This window comes from Panthera onca, chromosome C1, assembly GCF_046562875.1.
Source record: "Panthera onca isolate mPanOnc1 chromosome C1, mPanOnc1 haplotype 2, whole genome shotgun sequence".
In the NCBI taxonomy this organism is placed as follows: Eukaryota; Metazoa; Chordata; class Mammalia; order Carnivora; family Felidae; genus Panthera; species Panthera onca.
Window position 1 is genome coordinate 199,161,813 of NC_138346.1, and position 17,791 is coordinate 199,179,603.

General features: G+C 53.8%; 1 long non-coding RNA gene across 1 annotated transcript; it reads right to left on the bottom strand.

Moving 5' to 3' along the window:
• Nucleotides 1-8,538: 8,538 nt before the first annotated feature.
• Nucleotides 8,539-11,937, bottom strand: LOC144617095 (uncharacterized). Its single transcript, XR_013557119.1, has 3 exons — nucleotides 11,800-11,937; nucleotides 9,836-9,932; nucleotides 8,539-9,040 (listed from the first exon to the last, which is right to left on the bottom strand). It is a non-coding gene; the product is annotated as an uncharacterized LOC144617095 (long non-coding RNA).
• Between the last annotated feature and the right edge of the window lie 5,854 nt (nucleotides 11,938-17,791).

Below are 17,791 nucleotides of genomic sequence, written 5' to 3' on the forward strand. Positions count from 1 at the left end.
CTCCAGGGACACTGAGCCGTAGCTCGTCCCCACCAGCAACGTCTTCTGGGAAATCTTCACTTGCCAAGTGCAAACGTCACTGTGACTCACAGGATAGAGATGGAACCTGCATCCCGGGTCTTAGTGGCCTCAGAAGTTTCTGGAGCAAAACTGACTTGGGACAGGGTGCTAGCTCTGTCCCCTCCCACCATGTGGCACGACGCTGGCCACTTCGCTCTGCTTAAGTGGGCTTATTCATAAAATGGGTAATGATGGAATCCCCCTCATATTTTATTTAGGAAAAAAAAACAACCAGGGGGTGGCTCATTCAGTTAAGCGTCCAACTCTTGGCTTTGGCTCAGGTCATGATTGCACAGTTTGTGGGTTCAAGCTCTGCGTCGGGCTCTGCTCTGACCACGCACAGCCTGCTCGCGTTTCTCTCTCTCCCTCTCTCTCTGCCCCTCCCCGGCTCATGCTCGCACCCTCTCTCTCAAAATAAATAAACAAACTTAAAAAAAAAAACCAGAAAAGTCTAAAAGTTCTTAGTACTAGGCCAGAGACAAAATAATACAATCGCTAAGATCCTTTTAACAGATTTCTTGAGGTATAATTAACACTCGATACACCGCACGTATGTAAGTGTACCGTTGGATAAGTTTTGACATATCTGTGAAACCAACACCACAATCAGAACGATAAACATAGCCTTCACCCCCAGAAGTTTCCTTGTGTCCCTTGGTTATCCTGACCTACAGCCCGTGCTCACCCCGCTTGGTCCCCAGACAACCACCCGATCTGCTTCCTATCACTCCAGGTCAATTTGCATTTTCTAGAACTTCATGTAAATGGAACCAGGCCATATGGAATCTTTTTGTCTGGCTTCTTTCACTCAGCATAATTATTTGGAAATTTTATTCCTGTCGTCACATGTATCAATAATTTGTTCTTTTTTAAGTACGAGTACTTTTCCCTTTCGCCACCGATGACCCTGTTGATGGACATTTAGCCTCCGGTTTGGAACTTGACAAGACCACTCTGAACACTTGTGTACAATTTCCCTTTAATTTCTGTTTTTAGCAGCATCTCACAAATTTGTATAAGGTCGCGTTTTCGTTTTCATTCACTTCAAGATACTTTCTACTTTCCCTTTGGATTTCTCCTTTGTATCATTTATTTAGAAATGTGGCACTTAGTTTCCAAATACTAGGGTATTTTCTAGACATCTTGTCTTGCGGGTGTCTAATTGCATTCCACTGTGGTCAGAGAACATTCCAAGTACGACTTGTAACTTTTTCAAATTTTTGCAACTTGATTTTTACAACCCAGAATATCATCTGTCTTGCTGAATGTTCCGCGTGCCCTTGAAAAGGATGGGCACTATGCTGTTGCAGGGTAGAATGTTCTATACGTGCCAATTAGGTGAAGTTTGTTGATGGCTCTGTTCAAGCCTTCTTTATCCTTACTAATTTTCTGCCTATTTGTGCTCTCAGTCGCTGAGAGAGGGGTGTCGTGATCACTTTCCGGTGGAGATTTGTTTATTTATCTTTGCGGCTTTGTAACTTTCCCCTCATGCATTTTGAAGCCCTGTTATTATACTCATAAACAGTAATGATGGGTACATCCTCTCGATGAATTGACATCTGTATCATTCGGAAATGACCCACTTTATCCCTGGTAATATTGTTTGCACCGGTCCGCTGCTTGTTCTCCCCAGCTCCAGCTCTCTTCTGATTAGTGTTACATGGTATATAATTTTCCAGCCCTTACTTTTAACCTATTGCTGTCTTTATACTGAAAATGTGTTTTGCACAGGCTGCTCGTAGCTGGGTCTTGCTTGTGTATCCCATACGACAATCTCTGCCTTTTAATATATGTAATGTGATTACTGACACGGTTGGGTTTCACTCTGCCACCTTGCTTTTTATTTTCTGTTTCTCCCATCTGTTCTTTGTTCCTGTCTCCCTCCTTTCCTGCCTTCTTTTGGATTAAGTGGGTAATTTTTATGATTTGATTTTATTCCCTTTGTTGGCTTCTGAATTATAGTTCTTCATTTTGTTATTTTGGTCTTTGCCTTAGGATGGATAGTATCTGTTTTTCACCTACCTTGGCCCGCTTCCTTGCAAGTGACATTAAACAACTTCACATTCAGTGTAAGAATCTTACAACAGCCCCTCCCAGTCTTTGTGCCAAAGTGGTTACACATTTACTTCCACATAATAAATCGTGACCAGTTATCCTTTTTGTTTTTTTAATGTTTATCTTATTTTTCAGAGAGAGAGAGAGAGAGAGCATGAGCAGGGAAGGGGCAGAGAGAGAGGGAGACACAGAATCTGAAACAGGCTCCAGGCTCTGAGCTGTCAGCACAGAGCCCAATGCTGGGCTCGAACTCATGAACTGCGAGATCATGACCTGAACCGAAGTCAGACACCTAGCCGACTGAGCCACTCAGGCGCCCCGTGACCAGTCAATTATGTTTTAAATAATGGGAAAAAAATGTCTTTTCTTTTTACCTCCATAGTTATACTTTTCAGAGCTTTCTCCCTAGATGCCCAGATTCCTATTTCTGTCTGTTACCATTTTTCTTCTGCCTGCCTGAAAGATTTCTTGTAGAGTATATAGCACCTGGTGATGAATTCTTTCAGCCTCTATATCTGAAAACATTTTTTGCCTTTATTTGTGAAAAATATTTCCCCTATCTATAGAATTCCAGAATGACTGTTTCGTTATTTTTTTTCCTTTTAGTGCTTCTAAGATATCGTGCCACCATCACTGGCCTACATCATTTTCCATGAGAAGTCTGCTATCCTCCTTATTTTTGCCGTTTCGTAAGGAACAGGTCTTTTTCCTCTGGTTACTTTTAAGATTTTCTCTTTATCACTGGTTTGGAGACATTTTATTATGATACACCTTGGCAGAATTTTCTTCATTTTTTTTTTCTTAAAGTTTGTTGAGTTTCTTGGATCTCTAGATTAATAGCAGCCAACAAGTTTGGGGGGAAATTGGTCATTATTTCTTCAAGCATATTTCTGACCCGTTCAATTACGTATGTAATAGACAGCTGGAGGCCATCCCCCAGCGCACTGATGATTGTTCATTTCTTATATTATTCTTTTCCTCTGTGTGTTTTATTTCTGATAATTTGCATTTCTATGTCAAGTCAGCCAATCTCTTTTTCGGCAGGGTCTCACCTGCCATTACAACCAGGTGTAGTTTTCATCCCACACACTGTGATTTTCAAAAACGAACTACAAGTTCAGTCTTGGTCTTTTGTGTATCTACCATGGCTCTACTTACCGTTTCCAGTCTTTCTCTTGAATTTCCAAATGTATGAAATGATGTTATAATAACTGGTTTTACCGTTCCTGTCTGCTAATTATGTCATTTGTGTCAGTTCTAAGTCAGTTTTGATTGATTGGTTTTTACATTCACTCTGAGTCCTACTTTTCTGCTTCTTGGCTTGCCTGGAAATTTTTTATCAAGTGCTAGTCATTGTGCGTTTGTCCTTTGGGGCACTCGGTGTTTTGTATTCTTAGAAATACTCTTAAACATCGTTCTGGGACATCGTTAAGTAACACGGACACATGCCTTTCAAGTCTTGCTTTTAAACTTGGCGAAGCGTGAACAGAACAGCATTTAGTCTGAGGCCAGTTCCCCACTCCTGAAGCAAGACCCTTCTGAATACATTATCCAGTGCCCCTGCTTGACCTGGATTCCAGTCTGGTGGGAGCAGGAGCTGTTTGAGTTTCAGGATCGGGCCTCAGTTCCTTTGGGCTGTGTTTGCCCAGCCTCAGGCAGTTGCCTCACACCCCAGCCGTAAGCAAGCAGGCACTCTGCAAGTCCCGATGCCTCTCCGTGCCACTCTGTCACCTCCAGCACCCTGCCTGCGAACCCTCCCTGGCTAGGGCTGCCCCATGGCCTCCCTCTCCTCTGCACCCAGCGCTTCCTGCCCCCGGTGCCCCAAATGGGTTATGCATAGGCTCCACTTTTCCACGGGTCAGATGGCTGGTAACTCTCACACGGGGAGCAGCACTGTCCCCCACTCCAGAGTGCTCGGAAAACGCTGCCACTTTCCCAGGGAGAAAGCACACCCGTGCTCCGTGACGTCCGTCCTCTCAGAGCGAGTACTCAGCAAAGTAGCTGTGACTGTCGCTGCTGCTGCTGCCGTTATTTATATTATTTTTATCACCAGAGCCATGACTCAACATGGTGCCTCAGGATGTCTCCACACACTGGCAATTCCGGAAAATGCACACCATTTAAGAGCACCGAGGTGTCGGCTGCAAATTCCCATTCAGGCTCCCGCTCTGGGAAACTAGACCAGGACACGCTCCACTCTCCCAGGCCCCGCGTACTCATCAGCCCAGATGCTCTGGGCCTCCAAGGAATGAGGCTGTAATCTCGTTGCCAAAGCAGGCACGCTGTTCTCCCAAACGACTTTAAGGAAGAATAGAGACACGTGGGGAACATTTGTTGTGTGGACTTTGGGGTCAGAGACACGTAAGCTCAAAGCCTGAGTCTTCCCGAGCTCTGTGACCGTGAGCCTCAGTTTCCCCGTTTACGAACAGAGAGTTGTAACAGCTGCCTTATAGGACTATAGTGACAGTTACACCAGATCACGGGCAGGGAAGGGCATAGCACAGGCCTGGACCAGTCTGTCCTGGTCAGCAGTGCTGCCGTGATCACCTGCTGGCCTAGTGACCTTGGGTAAGCGGTGGCACTTTTCTGAGCCTTGGTTTCTTGATCTGTAAAATGGGGGGCATGATAACAGTTCTCCTCGTCACTGAGTTGTAAGGAGGAGATGAGATAATCATCTCCCCCTGATTCCTACGTCACCCACCCCCACCCCTTTGGTTTCACTGACCTCCAAGTGTCCTTTCTTAGTGCCACCACCCTTGGGATCCCCATGCTCTGAGACTTGGGGGAGCAGAGGCGAAGGCTGCCCATGCCTCTGTCTGAGAGCAGACTAGGCGGCCCCCGTAACTGGAGTTAGCTCATTGCTTTACTAACTTCTCATAAAGCCAAGTAGCCTGTCGAGGAAAAGCCGATGTCATCGCTAATTTCTCTGATGCTCCACTTAAACACAGCATTACCCGAACGCTTCCAGGTATTTAGAGAAGCAACATAACACTATGGCTATTGCCTCATGTGCGTGTGGAATTACGCTCTCCCCGGAGCCCTGTGCGTGCTGCACATATTGATTGGAAAACCAGGTGAGTCTCAGCTACAAGAGACAGAGAAGACTCAGCCCTGGAAGAACATCTGGATGGGCCGGAGCTGGCTACGGGCTCAAGAGCAGACATTCTGTGAGACTCGCGGAATGGCCTGGCAACAATATACATCAAACGGTTGTAGATCATATCAGCGTCTCATCCAGTCCTGGGTGTCAGGTGACATGGGCCGGAACCCCAGAGTCTGCAGACACAGCAGTCAGCAACCACAAAAATCAGCCAACAGTTCTTCAGTACTTACCATGTTCCAGTCACTGTTCATTTTTCCCATTTAGCAGATGAGAAAACTGAGGCACAGACAGGTGAAATGACCCGCCCAGGGCCCCACAGCTGGTAAATAGCAGAGCTGGGTTTTGAACACAAACCAGTGGGTTCCAGAGTCTCCAACAGGGTCTCTATAATGAAGTCCAGACCCCCCGACCGAGCACAGAAGGTATCTCCCTCCCCAAGCTGACTCCCTCTCACATGTACCAGTTAGCTTTTGCTGTGTAACAAACCACCCTGAAACTTAGAGCTTCAAACACAAACATGTATATTTCCAATGGCTCTCTTGTCTGCAAGGCAGTTCTTCCAGGCCAGGCTGGCTTGGCTGGAGCTGGATGGTTTTGCGTGGCCCCCGTCCCCTGCACGGGCCCCAAGCGGAACTGCTGAGATGGCTGGGCCATCTGTCTACATAGTCTCACATCCTCCAGAAAGCCAGCCTGAGCCTGTCCCGTTATGCCGATCTCAGATCTCCCGGAAGCAGGGAAGGGCTGGCCGCTCGCACAGCACTCTCCAGGTCTCTGCCTGTGTTAAGTTTCCCCTGTCATCTTAGCCAAAGCAAGTCGCCAGGCTAGGCTCAGACTCAAGGTGGACGGACCAGACAGACCTGGCCTCCCTACCAGGGAGCAGCAACACCCCACAGCAAAGGGCGCTCATGGGGCGGGGACAAGTGTGTGGGCACACACCATCCGCTTCACCTATTGCCCCCTCCCTCCACCTGTCTGCTGCTCCTGTCACAAGAATGTTCTGGACTCTCCCCCACATGCCGCTGCCTGTGCCCGGAATGCTGTTCCCTCAACTTGCCCCGGGAAGATCTTATGTATCTTGCAAATGCAGCAGCTCTGGGCCAAAGCCTTCCCTGACCACCCACCGCAGACTGCTCTTCCCTCTCAAATGCACTCATCGCCCCACAAGGGGTGTCCTTCCCAGGAGGTTGAGAGCCCTGGGGTCAGGAGCAGCATCTGAGAACCCCCTGGGCCCTGCGCGACCCTGCGTAGGGCCTAGAATGAAGGATCAGCTCAGCGACTGCTTTGGGGCTGAGAGGAAGGGAGGGAGAGAGGGAGGGAGGGAGGGAGGGAGAGAGGGAAGGGGAGAGGGGGGAAGGTGATTAAATGAGCCTTTGGTGAAAGGCTCCAGGGGACCTAGGCTCAGATGTCAAGCCAGTGGCCAGACAGGGGCCAGGCCCGGCTCAGGTAGCAGCTGCCCAAAGACCCGTGACCGCTAGCACAAGAGAGCCTGAGCTCAGAGTAGGTGTCTTGGCAGGTGCGTAAAACATTAGCAGCTAATGACAAAGTTCATTTCCGAGGGCAAGAGGGCTGAGGAGAAGGGCAGCATGCAGAGGTGGGTCACAAGGTTTGAGCTGGTCCCAGATAAGGTCAAGGAGTCTTTGTTAGGTCCGACCGTCTCTGTTAAGGAGGTGACATGGTGACATCTGATCAGAGACTGGGGGGATGCAAGGAGTTAAGCAGAGGGGGTGGTGCGGGGGCAGGAGGAACAGCAGGGACGTCCTCTCCAGAGGTGGGGGAAGCAGGGCTTGTCTGAGGAGCTGAAGCCCCCAGCTGCCTCTCAGGAAGGGAGGCAGGAAGCCTCTGTGTGAGGCTGGGAGGGAGGCCAGAGCCAGGAGGAAATCCTGCATAGCTTGGAGGTATCTGGGGGCTAGGAGGAGGGGCTGGAGGGGCTGGGATCTCAGGAGCCGGACCCAGGCAGCAGCTCAGGTGCTGAAATCCAGAACAACAAGGACAAGAGCAAATCCTCACGCACCATGTAAATAGCCAGGCCGGGCAGCGTTCGGTGTCTACTCAGCAACCGGAAGTGGTCTTCTCATTCCCACTTAACAGGTGAGAAAACTGAGGCACGGGGAGGCTTGACCAAGGTCACGCAGCTCTGAAAGTGGTGGAGCTGGGCCTCAAACACAGATCCTGTCACTGCAAAGCTTGCGCTCGTACCCACTATCTTCTCGTGCCTGGTGGTTAGACAGTCATTCGGCAAGCGTCTGTTAACCACCTAACGTATGCAGATGCTGCCCTTGGTGCTAAGGATATGGCAGGGAACAAGAGAGACCTGGCCTGGGTCTCTTGGCGTCAGTGCTCCAGCTCGACAGAGAAGTCCAGCAGCAGATGCTGGGTGGTCATACCTGCTCTGATGCAAAGAAAGCAGGGGCACGAGGCACTAGTGATGGTGGGACATGGGGGCAAAGTGGGTTGTGTGACCGGAGAGTCCCTAGGAGGAGGTGACATTAGTGCGGACACATCACTGCCATGAGACGATGGAGAAAAGCCTCCCAAAGAGGGGAAAGAGCAAGTGCAAAGGCCGTGAGGCAGGAATGAGAAATGGACAAGGGCCAGTGTGGTGGAAACAGAGTGAGTCGGGAGCAAAGGGCACGAGACAGGGTCTGGGGGGCGGGCAGGGGCAGATCTGGTTGAGCCTCGGGGGCCATGTGTGCTGGGTCCTGTGTGCCCTCCAGACCCGCCTCACCACCTCCCCTGCTCCCTGCAGAGGTGCAAGGACAGGGCCCTGTGCCTCCCTGGGCCCTGGCTTCTGTTGGGTCCTGGAGGCAGCAGAGGAGACCCAGGGCGGGAGGAGGAGGAGTGTTCACTCCCCGGCTCCCTCCCCTTGAGCCCCCGTTGGCCTTGGCTGCAGTCTCCTGTGGTCCCAGCTCCTCTGGAGGCCCCTATCCCATGGCTGCCGTGCTCTCAGGGGGTCTGGTAACTGCTCCTTCCCCTGGCCCCTGCAGGCCTGGGATGGACAGGCTCCCTACTGTTGGTAGCCCCACCCCTCCCTGGGTGGCCCAGCAGCCCCTGCAGGTTTCCTGTATCCTCTGTATCCTGTCCCCGCCTTGGTGATCCGGTGACCGTCCCTCCATTAAACTCCCTTCAGTTACCGTCTCCCATTCGTCCTCCACTCTCTACAAAGACCACACTCCACTCTCTGCGATGAGAGGTCAGATTGCCCGTGAAGTGCAGGGGGGAAGCCACCACAGAGTTTAAGCAGGGAAGGGACTTTAATGATTCACCTTTCAGGAGGATCCCCCTGGCTGCCATGGAAACAGATGAGAAGAAGAGACAAGAGCGGATGGGGGACCCATTAGGGTCCAGGCGAGTTTAATGAAGTTGGTGCAAGGTGGAGGCAGAGAGACAGGACCAGTTGTAACAGCTACCGAATCCGTGGCTCCCGAGTTTCTGGCCCAGGTCCCGAAGCCCCCAGTGAACAGGAACTCGAGGGCGCAGAAGCGAGAACCCCAAGGAGTCTGGGGCAGGGGGAGAGGAGCTCAGTGTGGAGGGAGGCCTCCCCTGGGAGCAGTGAGTTCTGTAGGAGTGAACCAGGAAGGACAGGGTTGGGTGCACCAGTGGGAGCCAGGAGCCGCCTTGGGTCTTGGGAAAGATCTGCCTTGTGCAAGGACGTCGGGAAGCCCGTGCAGTCCCGTGCAGCCTGCATCTGGACAAGGGACCAGTAAGGCACCAAACGACGGCCATAAGTCTCTTCTTTCCACCTAATTGTTTCAGTCTATTAGTGGTGGTGGGAGGGGGCACAGCACGAGGCAGGGCAGTGCCGCAAAGGTCCTCCGTTGCCTCCTAATGGGCAGAACCCAGACATGCATCTCAGACCCCAACAAAGGTCCCGGGTCCCCGCACCCTTCCCTCTGCCCTCCAGCCCTGGGGTGAGGAAGTGGGTGAGATTAGGGGATCTCTGGCGGGCACAAATGCCAGGAGGTTGGGGTGTCTTTTCCCAGTGGGCCAGTTTTGTGTGGCGGAAGGATTAGCTGTGGGACGCTGGACAAGTCTCTCCCCCTGTCTGAGGCCTTGCTTTCCTCCTGTGGGAAACGGGCTCACGCCTGCCTCACAGGACCGATGTGAGCCCTGAGGGAGACGACACCCACGGAGCCAGGTGCTGGGCCCGGGCCCCAGCAGGTGTCCACGTGGGTGAGCCCTGTCCACCCCGCAGAGAGCTTGGCATCGACAGCGCCCCTAGAAGCCAGCCCTGCGTCGTTCTGCCTTCCCCCTAGCCGTCTCCGCTCCCCCATCCGACGGTCCAGGCGTTGGCCAGACGGCCACCAAGTCCCCTTCCAGCCTGATGGCGCGGGGGCCCTTATCTCCTTACTGAGCAGCAGCCTCAGCCCTAGCTCTCCCCACCGCACCCCAGCCTCGTGAGCATTCAGAGCCCCTGGGAGCCCCCCCTGCTCATCTCCTGGAGCTGCGGGAAGAGAGGGGCCGGCAGTGACCAAGGGCCTGCTGTGTGCGGGCCCTGGGCTCCCAGGGACAGACGCACCCTGTGCCCTCTGAGTTCGCGTGTGGGCAGGAGGGCGGGAGGCAGAACCCCAGGACGGACACTGGCCACGCCCTCCTCCCCCCCAGGAGCAGGACACTTACCTGGGAGACCCGGGGACAGATGGCGCGGGGTGCACGTGAGCGCGAGGGGAGACCGCGCTGGCCCTCCGGCCCGTCAGCAGCGGCAATACTTAGACTCCTACAAAACAGGCAATAATTAGACCCCTACAGAAGTCCTCTTGTTTCTCCCCGGGGCCACGAGCCCTTCAGAAGAAAGGCTGTTTCCTGCCAGGTCGCCCCCGAAGATGCGTTTTTCACAGGCTATTGTGTAAATCCACGTCTGGCCCATTGAAGAGATGTGATTTATCCACTTGACTGGCCTTAACGCTCCTTCTCCAAACTCGCAAAATGTGGCTGCTATTAGGAGTCCAGAGAGGAGCTATAAAACATGCCAGGGGCCAGGCCCGCGGGCTCTGAGCTGCTTCGGGCTGCAGGGGAGAGTCGAGGGAGGGGCCAGGGTTCAGGCAGCTCGGGAGAAGGGTCAGTCCCCAGGGAGAAAACATGTGACATTAGAGAAGGGCCAGCTCAGGTCCGCTCCCACCACCAGGCTTACTGAGGTCCTACTACGTTCGGTCCTGCGCAGGGCCTGGGGCGCAGTGGTGAGCGGGGAGCGCCCTGCCCCCAGGAGCCTGAGTCCGGTGCGGGGAGGCAGGAAGGCCAGGAGAATGATGCGGGACAGATGCGGGCCAGACGCGGGGAAGAAAGTACAACAGGGTGATGTTCGAAGTCTGGCTCTGGGCGGGTCGGCAATGCCCGTGGTGGGGCCGGTGAGCGAGTCTTTCCCAGAAGCAAATCTTGAATCTTCCAGCTGAGGCCTCAACAAGGAGACCAAGCAGTTAGTTCTGCCTGGGGTGGAGGGGAAGCGTTCCAGGGAGGAGGAGACACCTGATCCATGCCTGGCAGATGCTTAGAATCACACCAGGTGGGAGAGAGGAAGTGAATTCCAGACGGTGTAAAAGCCCCCCCCCCCACCCCCCAGCAGAGCAGTACAGGTTTACAGCTCGTTGGGGGAATGTTTATTGTAGCCAGAAGTGGGGCTGCAAGTGACAGACCTGAAATCTGTGCTCAGGAGCTGGGCTGCTATATCCTAAGGCGAGGGACTCCAGAAATGTCAAAGCTGCAAGCAAGCCACACCTCTGAGGCCGATGCTCTTGACTTGTAACACCCCTTCCAGCTGGAAAGCTCCAGGAGCCAGACCTGCAGAGGCTGCTGACTTCAGTGGGGTGGAAATTGAACACGCATAGACATGCACTCAGACAGATGTGAGTGTCACGAAATCCTGGGCTTCACAGAGACCAGGGCTGGTGGGGTGGGGGGAGAGCTGGACCTTGGTCGCCAAGGCCTCCTCTCGTAGGGAGGACCCTGCGAGGGACACAGCCAAGTGCAGAAATTTCCACCCTCCTCCAAACAGCGTCTCATTGGGCTCTGCCCACTCACTGAAAGTGATCGCAGCTCCCGGACCTGCCACTGCTCCTGCCCTGAGCCCTGGCCCAGGGCCCTGGGGAGCAGCCCCGCCCCCCACTCACCCCCCCCTCCCCCGCCGAAAGCCAGCCCCAAACAAGCAGCCCCGAAGCAGCCTCCCTCTCCTATCTTAGATCAACCGGCCAGGCTTCCTTCTGGGAGCAGCAGGCGCTCGTTTCTCTCCTGGGCTCACTAGATCGGTAGGACCCCGCGACTCTCCCAGCAGGCGACAGAGGGAAAAGTTTTCAGAATTTCAGGCTCTTTGATGGAGAAAGTCTGCCTAATAAATGATTGAGAAGAACCCCGGCTTCCTGAGAACTATCGCGAGCAGTGAGGGCGCCCCGTTCTCCCAGCAAAGCAGAGCCTCGGAGCGCTCCGGCGGAGGTTGAGAAAAGCCTCTGCTTAAAGATGAGTCAGGAAAGGCAAGCCAGCTGGGGTGGGAAAAGCCTGGCCACGCCAGGGGAGTGCCGGTGCAGGGAGGGCGCCTGCTTCAGGTAGGGATGTAACCGGGCGGTTAGTGATTAGAAGCATACACTCCGACGGACCTGAGTAGGAGACCCTTGTCTGTGCCCATCACACAAGGTCAGAAGCCCACGCTCATCCTTTCTTCCAAATGGCCAGACAGATAGAGAGGCCATGGCCAAAGGCAGCACGAGGTTTTCAGCGGCCCAGAGGAAACAGAGCCTTTCCCCCGCCCAACATCCAGTCATAAACCCCAGAGAAGGGCTCTGATTGGCCTGGCTTGAACCATGTGCCTACCCCTGCACCAATCACGGTAGCCACGTGGGTCACATGCTCACACCTCCTGGGGAGCGTGGTCGTTGATTGGCACCCAGACAGGAAACAGGAAGTGGGGGCGGGGCAAACAAGAAAGGGCTATAGAGCTGGTAGCAGAAGGGTGGTGTGAGAAGGGGGCGGGGGCGGGGGGGGTTTGCTGTGCTGCCCCTTCCAGCCACACCCCTCCTGGACTCCATACTCCGGCCTTACAGATTGTTTACAGGGCCCTGGTGCTGTGCTCTGTGTCGCCTTACCTCCCTGCCTTGCCCATGCGTTCAGTCTGCTTTGGATGACTTCCCCGCCACCACGAAGGGAAAGCACAGTCCCTTCTTTAAGTGTTGGGTGTCACCTCCGCTGCTGAGCCTTCAGTCCTGGCCCCGACATCCTGTGTTGCCCTCCCGCAGCAGCCTGGGAAACAGTGCTGATCGTGAGGATGACGGTGACCCTGACGATGATGAAGATGAACGTGTGCGTGACTTTTCCCATTGTTTCTCTTCTGTTCGCACCCCCACCCCTGCTGGAGAACAGACATTTAATCTTATGCTGCCCTATTTCCCTACTGCCTCGAACATCACCAGGCACATGGTAGCCATCAGTGGTTGTCTTTCAAATGAATCAGCGAATGAACCAGTTGAAGTCATTGGCAGAACTGGTCTGGAAAGGGTGGCTACTCTCCATGTGCTGGAACCAGGTGCTGGTTCAAGGGTCCCGGGGAGATCTCCCTGTCCCAGATGAGATTCCTCATAGGCATTGTGGAGAAGTCCCTTCCCCTCTCTGACCTCAGTTTCTTCATTTGTGAAATGGAGGGCTGGGCTCCCTGACGTGTAACCTGTTCCATCCTGTGAGTCATGGAGAAGACCAGCCTTGGGAAACACAGGGCCAACGTTGGGTCCCTGGACAGCCAGCAGGGAGGGCCCTGGGAAACTGAGAAGCACAGGGCAGGGGGCTGGGACAAGAGAAGTTAACAAGTGTATAAAAGAGTAAATCTGCTGAATTTACCATTTGGCTAACATTAGGGGCGCCTGGGTGGCTCAGTCGGTTGAGCGTCGGACTTCAGCTCAGGTCATGATCTCGCAGTCTGTGAGTTTGAGCCCCGCGTCAGGCTCTGTGCTGACAGCTCAGAGCCTGGATCCTGCTTCAGATTCTGTGTCTCCCTCTCTCTCTGCCCCTCCCCAGCTCATGCTCTGTCTCTCTCTGTCTGTCAAAAATAGATAAACGTTAAAAAACATTTTTTTAAACAATTTGGCTAACATTAGAATGCTGTCAGATACTCCCCAAAATTCTAGATAGGCGTTCTGAGCCTTGAATTTACGTTGCATCTTTATGTAGAAATTTCGACCTAGCTCTGGAAGTACGAGAACATCTCGCTGACACAAACTGGTCATAATTCTGGGCACATCTGCATTAGCTAGGGGAAAAATGTTTCGCTAAATCAATTAATAATAAAAGCGGGACTGGAAGCGAGAGTATTTCCCCGCTAAAATGAGCAAATCGTTTTCAAGCCTCTTACTCACAAATCCGTGAGTCTGGACAGGACCTGAAGATCCTCTGACTCATCTCTCTCATCCTGCTCATGTGCCCTGTGCCCGGATGAGCTGTCAGAAATAGGGAACAATTACGAAGCAACTCCCGTGTGCTAACAACAGGGCTGAGCCCTTCGAAGCCTTAAATATCCTCTCTTCCAGGAAGCCCTCCCTGATCATCCTATCAGCGGTTCCCTCCTCCTGCGCCACAGCATCCGCCCAGCCTAGCACAGTTTTACATTCTTCATAGTCTTTGGCATGGCCTGAAATCAATCTACTCCCCCTCCAGAATGTCAACTCCTGCAGGGAGGAACCCCTGTCTGTCTTTCTCAAAGTCGAATTCCCAGCGCCCAGAGCAGTGATCGGTGCACAGCTGGGGCTCCATAACCATGTGTTCAACACATCAATGAATGAATGTTTCAACGATTTCCATTTCCCCAAGCCCTAACCTCACCCGTGGCGCTTTCCAATAAATGTTTATAACGGGTAAGAAACAAGGTAGCCCCACGTGGCGCAGAATATATCGTGAGCCAGGAGCGGGGTTTTATCTTTACCTCGTGGACAAGTTTTCCTGAGTCATTTGAATGTGTGAGGAGGCCACAGCCTCCCCCACAGCAGCCTCCTCTCCTGCACAGGGTCCTTGTGGAGGGGGGCAGGGGGGTCACAGGGTAGATCCTGGCCCACCTGCCTGCTGGAGAGCCAGGCTTTGGACCTAGCTTCTCGCCTCACCTGATCGCATTCACACAGACGTGAAGAGGCACCAAATGCTGAATTCACTGAGATTTCTCCGTCCTGCGGTTTCTACTGAAAATGATGCCTCTCGCCTGTCTTTTTTTCCTCTTCCTAAAGTGTCAAGTAAGCCTTTTCTAGAAGCACTGAATGGAAATAAAGGGGATGAGCGGATTATTTTATTCCATTGAAAGGTAACCTGGAGCGAATGGAAGTAAACAGACCCATGAGGCAACCTCACCCCTGCCCCTTCGCCCTCCAGGCCCCTGCCCTCCTGCTCCCCTTCCCGCTCCTCAGGGGCGCCTGGGAGCTCCCCACACCGGGAGAAGTCTTGCATCCACCAAAGCCCCTGCCGAGGCCTGCCTTCCAGAAGCCTGCTTCCTACATTCACTGGCTGGAGGCCAGTTGCCAGGGAAAGGCTCTGATCTTCTGCAAAGGACAAGAGAGGAGCGCCCTGGAAAGAAGGCGGGAGCCCCTCAAGCCTCAGCTTGGGATGACTCTGCCGACACTCCTGTCCTTGAACCCCCACATCACAGGGAACCTACACGAGGGGGTCTGCTCCGCTCTTTCCGGGATTCAAGTCACCTGCACGGGGCGACTTTGCAGCCGGACAACTTTTGAGAGCTGATTCTGCAGTCCCAGCCTAGAGGCAAAGCTGAGCGTGAGGACAGGGTGGCAAAGGCAGTCTGGGTAGGGGGCCGACGTAGGTGATGGCACGGAGGTGTGCAAAGCAGGACGTGTGCAAGGAAGCAGGAAAGAGCTCCGTAGAGCCGGAGGGAGGGAGGGACATGGAAAGAAAGGTAGGGGCGGGCGGTGAGGCTGCAGGCTTTGACCAAGGACAGATTTGAAATGCCAAGCCTGGCACTCTGGAGACCAAAGATATTTTTCTGAGGTGTCTCCTCTCAAGTGGCTCAAGGATTGGGTTGTCAGACTTGGCAAATAGACATGAGGGACTGTCAGTTACACTGAATGGCAAACAATGAATACTTTTCTTTTTCCTGTTTATTTTTGAGAAAGAGCATGAGCAGGGAGGGGCAGAGAGCGAGGGGAAGAGAGAGAAGCCCAAGCAGGCTCCACACTCAGTGCCGAGCCCGACACGTGGCTCGAACCCACGAACCGTGAAGCCATGACCTGAGCCGAAGTCGGACGCTCAACCACTCAACTGCTCAACCAGCTGAGCCACCCAGGCTCCCAACCCTTTACTTATTCTGTCCGCCTCTGTAAGGACAGTGTTGTTGGATTTTTTTTCTAGGGCCTGCAGACCTCGGGGAACCCTCTGCCTCATGCAAATAAATAGGTGCTAACTCACTGCCGGTTGCCAAGGGCCCTCACCCCAGGGAACTTGCCCGCAATTGGAGATATCTTCAACACCCTGTTGATGGCTTTACCCCATTGCTCGGGGACATAGAGTGTAAGGCACCGAGTTACCCGGGTTTGAGCTGTGAGGCCACGATCAAAGCGGGAAAGAGGCAGGAGGGAAAGAGGCGGGAGGGAAACCGTGCAAGAAGGTGGGCTTTCCAATGAAATTATGGTTATTGTCCCCCCCGGTAGCATTTCTTCTGTGCCTCCATGGCAGACGGCTCTCCGAGTAGCAGCAGATGTGTATTTCACGAGGACACTGTCGTCAAGAGATCAGTGATGCTCTCAGAACCGCTGTACGGGGCCACGGGGGTGGGTGAGCCTGGTAAGAAGCCTGGAAGGGTCCGGCTACAATTAGCTGCCCGCAGAGGCGGGGTTCGCAATCACAGCGCATCGATCTCCAAAGCGATGCTCCAACCGAGGGAGTTTCCTGGGTCTCCGTGTTCAGCCCTTGTGGAGAAGGGCCTTCGGTCATGAAGTGGTTCCCTGTCTGGGGAAATGGAGCTTTTCAAAAGCAGACTGGGGGGGGGGGGGGGGGCGGGGGTTGGCCGATCAAAGGGGTCGGGGGAGGTGGAGGGTGTCAGAGTCTATTCATGCTCCTTTAACCCAGAGCTTCGTTGTCAAGCTCTGAGGCTCCTAAGGAAAAGCAAAGGCCCACGTGTGGGGCGTCAGCCTCTCTGGCCTCCATTGTCCTTATCTGTAAAATGGGTACCTCATCCACGGGTACCACCCGATGGTCCCTCATCAGGGGGTGGTTCTGAGGATTTAATGACTGAGTTGGTGCAAAATGGTTGGCAGGGGGCCTGCACAAAGGGACCCCTCGCCATCTGAGGCCTTTGCTGATGTCTTTTACTAAACACCCTCAACATCACACACGGCGCCGTGTACTGCCCTTACCTAACTTCGTAACCACCTTAGGAGGCGTGGTTTCCCTTAAGCTCCTGAGGAAGGTGTTGAACGTGTTCCAAATCCGCTGGGAAGCGGCAGGTCCGGGTGCCAAGCCCAAGTCTGTCTGATGCCGGAATCCACGCGTCTGGACTCACCCCGGCCACGTGAGCTTCTCCTCCTCTTCCTCCCACATCTGCATGCCCAGGTCAACTGCTCACAGCTTCTCAGTCCCCTGGGTCTTCCCACCTCCGTGGGGCACCGGCGGGCCCTTCCCTCTGTCTGGTTTCTGGGAGTCCGTCCACCTGTTGAGACGGGGCCCCTCCCCAGTTCTGGGGCTCACCCTCACCCACCGCACTGACTGTCCCTGCCTCAGCATCTCGCCCTGGCCTCCCTATGGCTTTGCTGATCCTTCTGAGGGCACCACGGTTCTGGGAGAAGAGGACTGGGCTTTGGGCCAGGCGAACCTGGTTGCCCGTCCCAGCCCAGTGGCCTCCAAGTTCTGCGATCACTGTCAGTTCATTTAATTGCTGACCCTCGGTCTCTTGAGATAGTCACGTCCTCAAGTCCACCGGGATTGAATAGGAAGAAAATTAACAGAGTGACCTTGTTGAAACGTTACGCCCCCTGGGTGCAGGCAGGGTGGGAGGGGATGTGAAGAGGGAAATGAGGCCGAGTCATTACCCTTCCGGCCCCCAGGGCGCCTGGGGTAGTCATACATTTTGCCAAACATTTTCACATCTCCCCCTTACAGGCCCGTGGTGGGACTCAGCTTTGTGCCCCGTGGCTCAGTGGGACCAGGCGACTAGTTCCGCTCAGTGAGTTGTGTGAGCAGAAGTGACGTGTGTCACTTCCTTGCTGAGCATTTAGTATCCGGTACAAAACCCCCTCGGAGCCGTCTTCACCTCCGGCATAGTAGCTACTTTGTCACCCCGGGTCCGTGGGTGGCCCCAGTGAGCAGAGCCACGCCCACCCAACCCACAAAAGACATGTAGGATTAATAAGCAATAAATATATTTTTGTGGGGGGGTTGTTTAAGGCACTGTGATTCGGGGCTGTTTGTTACAGAGCAGAGCCTTGCCTGGGCTGACTGATACAGTGCTCAGCACGGACAAGGCATCAACCCAGCTGTCCTCCGTGAGTGGCTATTGAATTAAGCACAGTGCACGAGCTGGCCCACTGATGCTGCTCCGACAGGGCCAGAGACAGGGCGGCAGTGATGACAGGTGTAGCCATTGAGGAGAAGGGACAGGAGCACATAAGT